The following is an 11,607-nucleotide window of genomic DNA, read 5'->3' on the forward strand; positions in this document are numbered from 1 at the left end:
GCTATGTTATAAATCTCCACTATGCAATATGTTGTTATGATGTCATGTTATTATGTTGTTATGTTGGTTTGGTTTTCAGTAGGGTGATCATTGTAAATACTGCATTGAGCTAAGTTATAAAGCTCCACTGGTAGTATATATTTTCTTACAAAAATTTTGTGGTTATAGGTGTTGTTGAACATCGAGGACAGTGTTCCCCCAAGGGGGAGGGTTCTGTAACAACCCTAGTGAAAATTCCATGTAATAAAAGTAAATAAAGGAAAAATAATAACCACAGATGATGGGACACTTATTCCAAGCTGAATATTGGGAAAAATCCTAGTGATGGGCATCACTTTTGATTGTTTATGGCTAAGGAAATTGGGAAAGGAAATGGATAAGGCTTAGAAAGGAAAAATGGCATTTTTGGTACATTTATTTATGGAAATAATGGAAATTAGGAGAAAAAGGAGGTGAAAGGTCATGGGTTGCATGTGAGGAGGAAATTGAAGGAAAATAATGGAAACTGAAGAAAATAGAGGCCTCAATCATAAAAATTCTTCTAAGGATCAGTTGGTAACCTTTTTTCTGTTTAGTTTTGGAGCTCTCTCATTAATCTCTCTCTATCTCTCATACTCTTGGAGACTTAGAGTTTTCTTGGAGCACTCTTGGAGGGTATGGAATACATGGATTTTTGGAGCAAGAAGGCAATTAAAGAGCAGAAAGTGCAAGAAGGCATCAAGAATAGCAACTAAATCATATTTTCTTGCAGGTACCAAGTTGTATGTATGATTTATTCACTAGTTTTGGCATGCATGGCATATGCATGTGGATTTTTGGTTGTGATCTGTCATTGGCATGGAGGATGGGCAAGATTGACAGTGGATTGCCTAGCCTTTCCATTTCCTAGATAGCCATGTTGATTGTGGGTTACTTTCATTGTTTGCTTTGGTTGGTTCTCATGTTTCCTTAGCTTGGGTTGAGTTACTAGTCTTGGAAGCCCTGGTTGGATAAACGCTCTAGAAGATTTGTAATAGCTTGGGTTGAGTGACTAGTCATGGAAGCCTTGGTTGGAAAAGCGCTCTGGAAACCCTAGGAGAGTTGAGTTACTAGTCCTGGAATACCTCATTGGACAAACGATCTGGAAGCCTTGAATAAGATGTGGGTTGAGTTACTAGTCCTGAAAGCCTTGGTTGGACAAACACTCTGGAAGCCCTGGAAGGCTTGGATGGAGACCAATCTAATCATGGTTTTGTGATGTCTGACTGTGAAGTGGAATCACTATCTTATGGGTTGAGGTGGATGGCCTCTAGAAGCCCTGGATGAGTTTTGATTGATGTTTTCTATGAGCTCCCACATTCATGCTTGGAATATGGCACGAGGGTGAATGGCTGAAGAGAGATTTGGCTCAACCATTATACGGTTGGGTGGAACATGGAAGTTCCATCCCGGTTTGGAATTTTCATCATTAATGAAAGTTTATTTATCCTTGTATTTCTATGAGTAGTATGATGGATTATATGTGGTTTATATGGCTATGATTTCATGGATAATTTTGTCCCTATTATGCTCATTATGTATGTGTTTTATGACAACAACCATGTGTGTCTCTCATCATGTTTTTACTTGTAATTGAATGATCAATGTATCTATGACCTAATGTATGCAATGGTGGTAGATGTGTTTAGGAATCAATGGTTCTTAGCGATTCTCATCTAAGTATGAGACCCCAATGCTCAGAACTGTTATTTACACTTGTAGATTACATATTCGGGATATGTTTGACGAAATGCCTGTCATTGCTAGTAGGGGTCCAGTTAAGGTCTTGAACAAGTATTTTCGTTAGTACTTCCATTTCCATGTTATTTTACTGATTTGAAGAGATGGTTCAATTATGGGCAGCAAACTAGGCTCTGGACTTGTAAAAGTGGCTCAAATCCTGGATTCATTGGCACAAACACTGACATATTTGGTCTCTAGTTGCTAGCAGGAAAGCTTGTGAGAGCGACTTTGGGTTTCTAGTTTCCCTCAAGCCTATATCACGAGAGCGACTAAGGCTTAAGTTGTCCAAACATTCAGTGGGACCCCAAGGCAAGTTCCATTATTTTCCTCTAATGGAAGGAAAATTAATGTACACAAACACATCATGATCTCATACATAATGATATTTAAGAGATTGAAACAACTTAGCAATATATAAAAATGAATGGTACAACATGTACATTATATCTTAGTAGCTTGGTGATCTTGTTCGTTTTTTTTATCTTCCTCCTTCCTTAACTAACACACATAGACTGGGCTCATCTATGTAACAAATAGTCTCTTAGTAGCAATCCTCCAACATAACAATTCATTGTCCTCTCTCTCTTCTCCCCTTCTACCCCTAAGAGGGTATGGATAGATAGACGCTTCCTAGATTTGGGAGATGTATTTGTTGTTCTTCTCCAATTCCTTGATTTTCATACTTGACTAACAAACACAAACTGGGCTCATCTATGTAGCAAGGAGTCTCTTGTTAGCAATATTCCAACATAAAAATGCATTATACTCACTCTCTTCTCCCCTTCCACCCTAGAGAGGGTCTACTTAGATAACCTCTACTTAGATCTAGGAGGATGTATTTGGTCACCTAGGGCTTAGAGGAGTTAGGAAACTTCTCCAATAATTAACCATAAGCCAAATCATGACACCCTCATTTGATTTGATCATCCCGGGAAGGCCAATTTCTAGAAATATAGAGAACCATTGCTCCATGGAAAAAGGCACCCAATGAAGTTTCATGAATCCAGGAAAATGTTTACACTAGTAGGGAGTGACTCCTACACTGGCTAATGAGGGATAGATAGTGACAAAGTTCCTACTAAGCACAAACAAGGGTGAAAGAGGTTGAATTCCATCTTGTAGCTAATGTGAGTTGAGTTAGGGTTTTTCTTATCATAATGGAGTGGAAAATAGTGTTATAACTGGAAATTAGAGTTAAAAAAAATGAGACACCTTATGAATTATGGAAGGGTAGACCAACAATAGCTGAATACTTCAAAGTTTTTGAAAGAAAGTGCTACATAAAGAGAAATGATGAGGATTTGGGGAAATTTTAATCTAGCACTAATGATGGTATATTTCTTGGTTATTTATCAAGAGGCAAGGATTATAGATGCTAAAATAAAGCATTGCACAAAATTGTAGAGAGTGCCAATGTAAAAGTGGATGGAGCAAGGCCCCCAAAGCAGAAATCATAAACAAATAAACATCTAGAAGATATGAGCTACAAAGAAGAAGAAGGAACATAATTCGAAGATACAAAGGCACCATATATATTTTTCCAAAAAAACCATTCAGAAAAATCTAATTCTTGGCGATAATGATATGAGAGTAAAAACTAGAAGAATATTAGAAAAATGGACCAAAACATGCAAACTTCTCCTTGATATCTAAAATGGATCCTAAAAACTTTACAAAAGCTAATAAAAATAAGCATTGTATTGATGCTATGGAAGAGGAGATAAATCAAATCGAGAAGAATGAAAGATGGGAACTTCTTCCAAGGCCAAAAGATAAAAATGTGATTGACACTAAGTGGGTTTTCAAGAAGAATTTGATTGAATATGTGCAAGTAATATGAAATAAAGAAAGATTGGTTTGTAAAGGCTATGCTAAAGTTGAAGGCATTGATTTTAAAGACACCTTTGTTGTAGTTGAAAGACTAGAAATTATTATAATTTATTTGGCATTTGCATGCTTTAAAGGAAATGCAAAAGGAGTTTGAGATGTCTGTGGTTGGTGAATTATCATTCTTTTTTGATTTACAATTTTTTCAATTTAAAAAAGGCATATTCATTTTACAAACTAAGTATATCAAGGATATGTTGAAGAAATTCAAAATGGAAGAATGTGCACCAATTAGCACACCCATGGTCATAGGTTGTAAATTGAGTAAATATGATGGATCTCTAGAAGAAAATCAAACATTATACATGTCAATGATTGACAACCTACTATATGTGATGGCATAAAAGTCAAACATTATGCTAGTAGGATTGGTTGCATGGTTTCAATATATACCAAGAGAAACTCATGTTCGAGTGGTGAAAATAATATTCAAATATATAAAGGACACATTGGACTTCAGATTTTGGTACTCAAGAAGCGAATATTTTACTCTAACGACATATATGGATGCTAATTGGGTAGGAAACAATGATGACAAGTGGAGGAGAATCTTATTGGCCATATTAAGTTTACCTCCCATAGCCTACATAATCCAAGGTAATGCACCCCCTTCTCTACCTTTGTAGTCCATCTTGGTGTGCCACAACTCTCCTTAGGCTTCCATCGCAAACCAACTAGGAAGTCTCAAAGTACTATAGCTCTAGGAGTTTCAACTTCCCTTAGGAATCTTCTAGACACCCCTTGGGCTTCACGCTAAGCAATTTTACCCAACCAATCCCCCCTACAATCTCCATCCTTACCCAAGATGAGTAAGGAGAATTGGCCACAAAATTACACCAAAGAATTCACAACAATTTACCATATCCCATCGCTTAGTATATCTATTTGGGATTCTCATTTTGGTTGATTTAAATACAAAAATAATATTTAAAAAATTAAAATATTTTCTTTGATGCAAAATAGTATAAATGTTAAAAGTTTAAATTGAAAACAAGGATAACAGAAAATTTCACAAATGGTGTAAACCAACTGCACTTGCACTTACACATACATTTACCAATCCCTGACATCGACTTTTTAAAAATTATTTCAACATATATCTAACTCCACTATGTACTTATATTCCAGTACAACTGAAAATGATATGATATTTGTATAATGAATTAATTTTTTAACTTTTTTTTTCCTATTTTAATGTGAAATTCAATCGACGATCAGTGTTTTCTTGACGATTCATAATATTCCGGCCTTCTTTTTTTTGAGCTTTTGCTATTTTAAAAACTTTTGTGCTCTTGCTATTTTTAACTTATAATACGCTTAAAACATTTTATAAGATGCTTAAAACCTTCGGGTACACTAACAGAAAACAATAAGTACATACTCTACTAAGAAGAAATTTAAGACACCAATTAATTATATCAAATTTGCAATTGGAATATAAATTCTCGAAGGTCCTTAAGTTTTGATGCCAAAAAAAAGAGAGTTGCTCTTTTTGATCATAATGGTTTCTAAAACCAACCACCCTAGAACCCACATAATAATTGGCCCCTAAAGGAAATGAAAATAATAATAAAAAAAAAAAAAAAATCTAAAATACATTACCATAAGTTTAAAAATTTCTAGTAAACTATTTTATATAAAGATGCTTTGCTATATGTATTACAATAATGAATGTAGTATAAATATCTTGTAAAATTATATAATTTTTCATTTGATAGTGTTTATATAACAAGAATAATGTTTATTAATAGTTATAAAATATTAATGATTACACTCATCCAGGAACACTTTTAAACAATAAATTTTAAAATTTATAAAAATAAATAATTTAAAGATAAATATAATTTTTTAATAATAATATATAAGTAAATTAATCCCCTTATCTTTATATTTAGATATATTACAATAATTTTAATACTTTATTTTTATATATCTATTTGGGATTCTCATTTTGGTTGATTTAAATAAAAAAATAATATTTAAAAAATTAAAATTATTTTATTGATGAAAAATAATATAAATGTTAAAAATTTAAATTGAAAACCAAGATAACAGAAAATTGCACAAATGATGTAAACCAACTACACTTGCAATTACACATACTATCAACTTTTTAAAAATTATTTTAACATATATCTAACTCCACTATGTACTTATATTAGAGTACAACTGAAAATAATATGATATTTGTATAATAAATTAAATAGATATGACACAATTTTTTAATTTGTTTTTTTCCTATTTTAATGTGAAATTCAATCGAACGGAAATATTAACGATTTATAATATTCCGGCCTTCTTTTATTTGAGCTTTTGCTATTTAGAAACTTTTGTGCTCTTGCTATTTTAAACTTATAATACGCTTAAAACATTTTACGGGTACACTAACAGAAAAGAATAAGTAGGTTGATACTTTTGTGCTTTTGCATGTTTAGACCCGGGCTGCGTTGCTTTTACTAAATATAGCTGTTTTGCTTTGAAACCAATGCTTATAAAGATTTGTCAGACACGCGTGAAAGCACCAATGCTTATAAAGATTTGTCAGAAAGGCTTGGCTTTCACATGCACCTGAGTTTGCTATTGAATCTTAGCCTGTGGTATCCGATTGATTAATATTTGGATTTGTTTCTGTATCCCAAATATGATGACGTTGTCCCAAGTAAAACCAGTTTTGAAAGCTTGCAGAAGCTGCCATCACGCCAACATCTCAAACCATGAGGGAAGGAGCCAGGTTTGCAGGGTATGTAGAGGTTTACCGGTAATTATATACTTGCCTGCATGCTTCTGGCCACGGCAGCGAATGATGAACCTGAAGACCTCAGGTGATGAAAGCTTCAACCCAAACCCTTCATTCACTGTTCTCTCTTACAATCTGTTAGCAGACATTTACGCTACTCAAGATCGCCATCGCCTTTGTCCTTGGCAAGCACTTGAGTGGGGATACCGGAGTCAGAATTTGATACAAGAAATATTGCATTATGGGGCGGACATTATGTGTCTGCAAGAGGTGCAATCCGACCATTACATGGAGTTTTTCTTGCCTGTGTTCAAAGCATATGGTTATGAGGGGTTTTACAAGAGAAAAAATAACAGATACAGAGCAGTGGTAGATGGCTGTGCTACTTTCATTAGGCGCGATCGATTGGAATGCGTTGAGCAAACTACAATTGAGTTTAGCGATCTGGTAGAAGATGTGCCTGCCAAAATGTCTTCAGAGCCTGAGAAGTGGAACCAATTAGCGAAACGAAGATTTTGTAAGGACAACATAGCCCAGGTTATGATTCTGGCTTTCAAAGACCAGAAAAATGGTCCAAATCGTCGTGTTCGCATAGTGAATACACATATTCATTCTCGACCTGCTAACAGCGACGTCAAACTATGGCAGGTCAATTACCTATTGGCAACTTTGAAGCAAGAAAAGGTGGATGATCAGATTCCCCTGGTATTATGTGGAGACTTCAACTCTGTGCCAGGTAGCGCTGTCCACTCGCTTTTAGTAAAAGGCAGCGTCGATCCGAGCCATGAGGATTTGAAGGTGGATCCATGTGGGCTGTTGCAACCTACAGCCATGTTCCACCATTCCCTTCCACTGGCCAGCGCTTATGCTTCTTATAATTCCCACTCTCCACTAATGGGCTGTGCCGGAGAGCCCAAATCCACCACGTTTGCATGTGATTTCAAGGGAACTTTAGACTATATATTTTATAGTCGAACTAGTTTGGAGGTAGACTCACTGTTGGAGCTTATTGATGAGACTGCAGCCGGGCCCAACTTTTCGCTTCCTTCGCGTTTTTGGTCATCTGATCACGTTGCACTTGGTGCAAAGTTTCGGTGGTGCAGCTCCTCCTCCTCCTCCTCATACTGCAGATCAACTTGAACGAGTCTGCATCAAACTTGAGTCATGAGATTTTAACCCAAGAGCAGTTTGTTTTGTTTTGTTTTCTGGAGGGAGGGAGACTTTAAAAAGAACGGCCGAGTCTTTCTTTAGCAGAAGGCGGAGATGTTAAAAAAATTAAGGGTTACATTTTCGTGCGGCACAGAAGAAACATTTATTTTAAATTATTTATTTAGTTGAAGACCTAAGTCATGCATCATGGAATTGGAATTTTCGTTGTAATAAAAATTTTCCGAAGTCAAATATAAAATTCCTTTAAGCCTTTTCTTTGATGTCGATGGTCTATATTTGGTTGTTCAACAATATTTGTAATACTTTGAATATAGAGTTCAAGTAGAGGTTTAAACTTTATCTTCATTGCTGGTTACAAATTCTGTTCTGTTCAACATAGCACTGTGGGATAGAAATATGGAAATCTTTATTCTTTTCTCTTAATAAAATATTAATACTAATACTAATACTAAAATAACCGTTGGTCCTCGCATTGGTTTCTTCTTTTGCTTGGTAAATTCGATACATGGAATTACAATGGAAAAATCGATATATGAACGAAACAATTTCAAGACAGAAATTAAAAGAACATCCCTCAATGTTCGCATGGTGGAACTTTGGAACGGATCTCTCCATTTCACTTTATTCTTTAAAAGAATGTTAAGAGGGTGAAACACGAGCATAAACAGAGTATTTGAGGTAAAATGAGTAAATAGAATCACAAAAAAAGATTTGTATTTCATTAAAGTTTATTTCTGTAGAAAAAAACTGCATGCGGTCGCAGTCACAGTTCATATTCAATTCTCTCACTGAGCTTAGCACTTTCAATACGGGTTATTGAAGAGAGGGATATTTGATTGTTATTCATTTGATGATTCAGCATATGGACATAATTGGAATAGAATGGTATGATCATATGGTTATTTCTTCTAACAAAATAGGATTACAGCAGCAATGATATCGATAATACGGTAATCATTAAAGTGATAGAGACCCCATTTAAGGAAAGTAAGTTGTTACCCAATACGGTAATCATTAAAGTGATGAGACCCCATTTAAGGAAAGTAAGTTGTTACCCAATACGGTAATCATTAAAGTGATGAGGCCCCATTTAAGGAAAGTAAGTTGTTACCCAATACGGTAATCATTAAAGTGATGAGGCCCCATTTAAGGAAAGTAAGTTGTTACCCAATACGGTAATCATTAAAGTGATGAGACCCCATTTAAGGAAAGTAAGTTGTTACCCAACTTTCAAGTTATGTTTATTGTGAGCAATTATTTTTATGATGAGGAATTCACAGTAAGAAATAATCAATAACCAAATATGATAATTAATATATTATGGAAGGATGTTAGTTTATATTTTAAAGTGAATTTATATACATAGAGAATATAAAGAGTAAATGTGATATTTTCAAAAGATAATATATATGGAAGAATGTTACTTCAGGAGTTGATAGATTTATTTAGCATGAAATTGTTTATATAATAATAATAATACAATAAAGTATCTGTAGAAATTAAATCTAAATAGAAAAAATGACAATTATTTTGCCTCACTATTCAAAATAAAAATAAACTATTATACTTATTTTATTATTATATTTTGAATTTTTTAATTTAATATTCTTTAAAAAAATCATAAGGTTAGATTCATTACAATTATTTTATTATTATATTTTAAAAATTTTAATTTATTATCCTTTAAAAAAGCATAATATTAAGTAAAATCTTAAATATCATCCCATTGATAACATAGTTTATTTTGCTAAAATTTTCCATTCAAATTTATGTGAACAAACAATATAATAAAAATAAATCATATAAATGTTAAGTAAAATCTTAGATATAGCCTAATTGATAATATAATCAATCAATTTTAAAATTTTCATTCAAAATGTTATTTTAGGATTTACATTAGGTGCACTTTAATTATTCAAAAGTAGTGTGCTTTTAGTTGGAATTTGATAACATTTTTTTTTCATAATGTGAATTTTAATTGCTTAAAATGCATTTTTTTTCTTAATGTAAATGGATTAGAAGCTTTGAAAAAACCCAAAACACTTAAATTAAGTAAATTACAAAATTCAAACTTACCATTTCCAAAATTTAAAATGAGATTTTAGATGAAATAAGCTAAATGGGAAAAAAACCTAAAAATACAAAACTATCTAATAGATAAATTAAGCTTTCACATTATTAGTATAATGTGAAAAAACTAAATGGATATAAATAACTTTTAAAAAAAAGTGCAAAAATGAATTCTTATACAACTTGTAATAAAGCATATATCATTTTTTGGAATGCCAATATAAAAGTAACTATCAAAAAAAGTTATGAAATGTCTCATGGAAAAACAAACAACTTATCATATCATTACTTTATAATTAATAATTATAACCATTAAGAAAAATCAACCAAAAAATATTATTAGTCCCTTTTAGTTAATACTATAGATTTTGGTACAAAGTGAATGGTGATTGAATTTATATTACTTATTAAATTTTTAAAACATATTTTAAAAGTTTTATAAACTTCTATATTAATCTCTTATATATATATATATATATATATATATATAGATATTATAGTCTAATCTTAGGACGAAATTTAATTTTCACATTAATACAAGTAACATATTGTAAAACTTTAAACACTCTATGTAGATTTAAGTGATTTTTTGTCCATGTAGATCGTTTGTATTTATTACTATTTCAAAGTGATGACTCTAAAAACTCTCTTAATCTAGGTGATAACTGCATACTACCCTCACCACTTGTTCTTATACAACTACCCATCTTTATTTTTTTTCTTGACAATGGAATAAATGAACCCTTGTGTACACATAACACACATAACATAGGAAGAAACAAATGCAATGGTAGTGAGCATTTAGTTAGTATAATAAGTAATATGTGTGATAGTCTTACAATTAGAGAAGGAAATCTAGTCTTTCTGTTTAACACACTTGGCAAGTACACGAACCTTGGTTTAACAATTTAATGATATGATTTAAATACCAATTAAATTACCCAACATAATCTATGGTGGTATGTTTGCAACTGGCAAAACTGGCAATAAACTTATATAAAGAAAATGTTAATTTTGCAATTAGATTAAAAGGATTTCACTGCTATTATACTAAGAAATTTGATGAATTACAACATACTAGTGCAAATACTCACAAGTGTGAGGTTCTATCAACTTTAGTTATTTGGATTTAGAAAAATTTATTATTATAAATTTCAATTTCATATAATAGAAAAAACCAAATAATTCTTGATAATATAAGAATTAAACACATGTACCAATATGAATCTAGATTTCTCATGTCCCAATATGAATCTAGATTTCTTCAAGGTATTCATTAGATAGAGGTTTTCATGTTTCGTTTGGATAGCAAAGTTTGCACTGGCCATCAACAAACAATACATTATCATCTAAGCTAATTTTCTTATAGCCAAAGAGAACATACAAATGCAAGAAAATTTCACCTTCCCCATAAGATTATTCTTGGAACAACCAACTTAGTGGTTTTGGGAGGAAATTTTGTAAATTACTTAAGCTAAAATTCATAGGTAGGTTTGTGTATTAGATGTTTACTACTAGGTTCCAGTTATCCAGTCATTTCTTCACCTTTTCAAGATTTTCTTCCTTCAATATTGAATGCGTTGTACATGTGATTTCAAATTACACTAAGGAGTGAGTGTTTAAGTGTATAAATCCTAATATTCTTTCAATATATCTTGTGCACTTTTGAGAATTATTTTCCTTGTGTTTTTCTTTAAAACGATATTGTCATTTTCAGGTACTTTTATGTTGCATTCACTAACCTTGGTGAGGTAGGAGTTCAATCAAGGGTATAGGAAATGGATATTTGTGGCTACCAAATGAATCCTGATACCTATGGTGAGATCCTCCCTGAGACTATTAAGAGTAAAGATCCTAAAGTCCTACTCTATGTATCCTTCCTTCAAATGATAATTTTAGAGACTACAAGAGAAAGTAATTAGCGTTATAAGAGTGATCATTGTCATCTTTACATTTAATAAGATACAAGATACCTTCTAAAA

General features: G+C 32.4%; 1 pseudogene; it reads left to right on the forward strand.

Annotated features, from left to right (window-relative positions):
- Nucleotides 1–6,451: 6,451 nt before the first annotated feature.
- LOC149159405 (carbon catabolite repressor protein 4 homolog 1 pseudogene) lies at nucleotides 6,452–7,525 on the forward strand (annotated as a pseudogene).
- The last annotated feature ends 4,082 nt before the right edge of the window (nucleotides 7,526–11,607 follow it).

Source organism: Pinus tabuliformis, chromosome 5_2 (assembly GCF_031772625.1).
Source record: "Pinus tabuliformis cultivar Carrire ecotype Pingquan chromosome 5_2, CPIR1, whole genome shotgun sequence".
NCBI lineage: Eukaryota > Viridiplantae > Streptophyta > Pinopsida > Pinales > Pinaceae > Pinus > Pinus tabuliformis.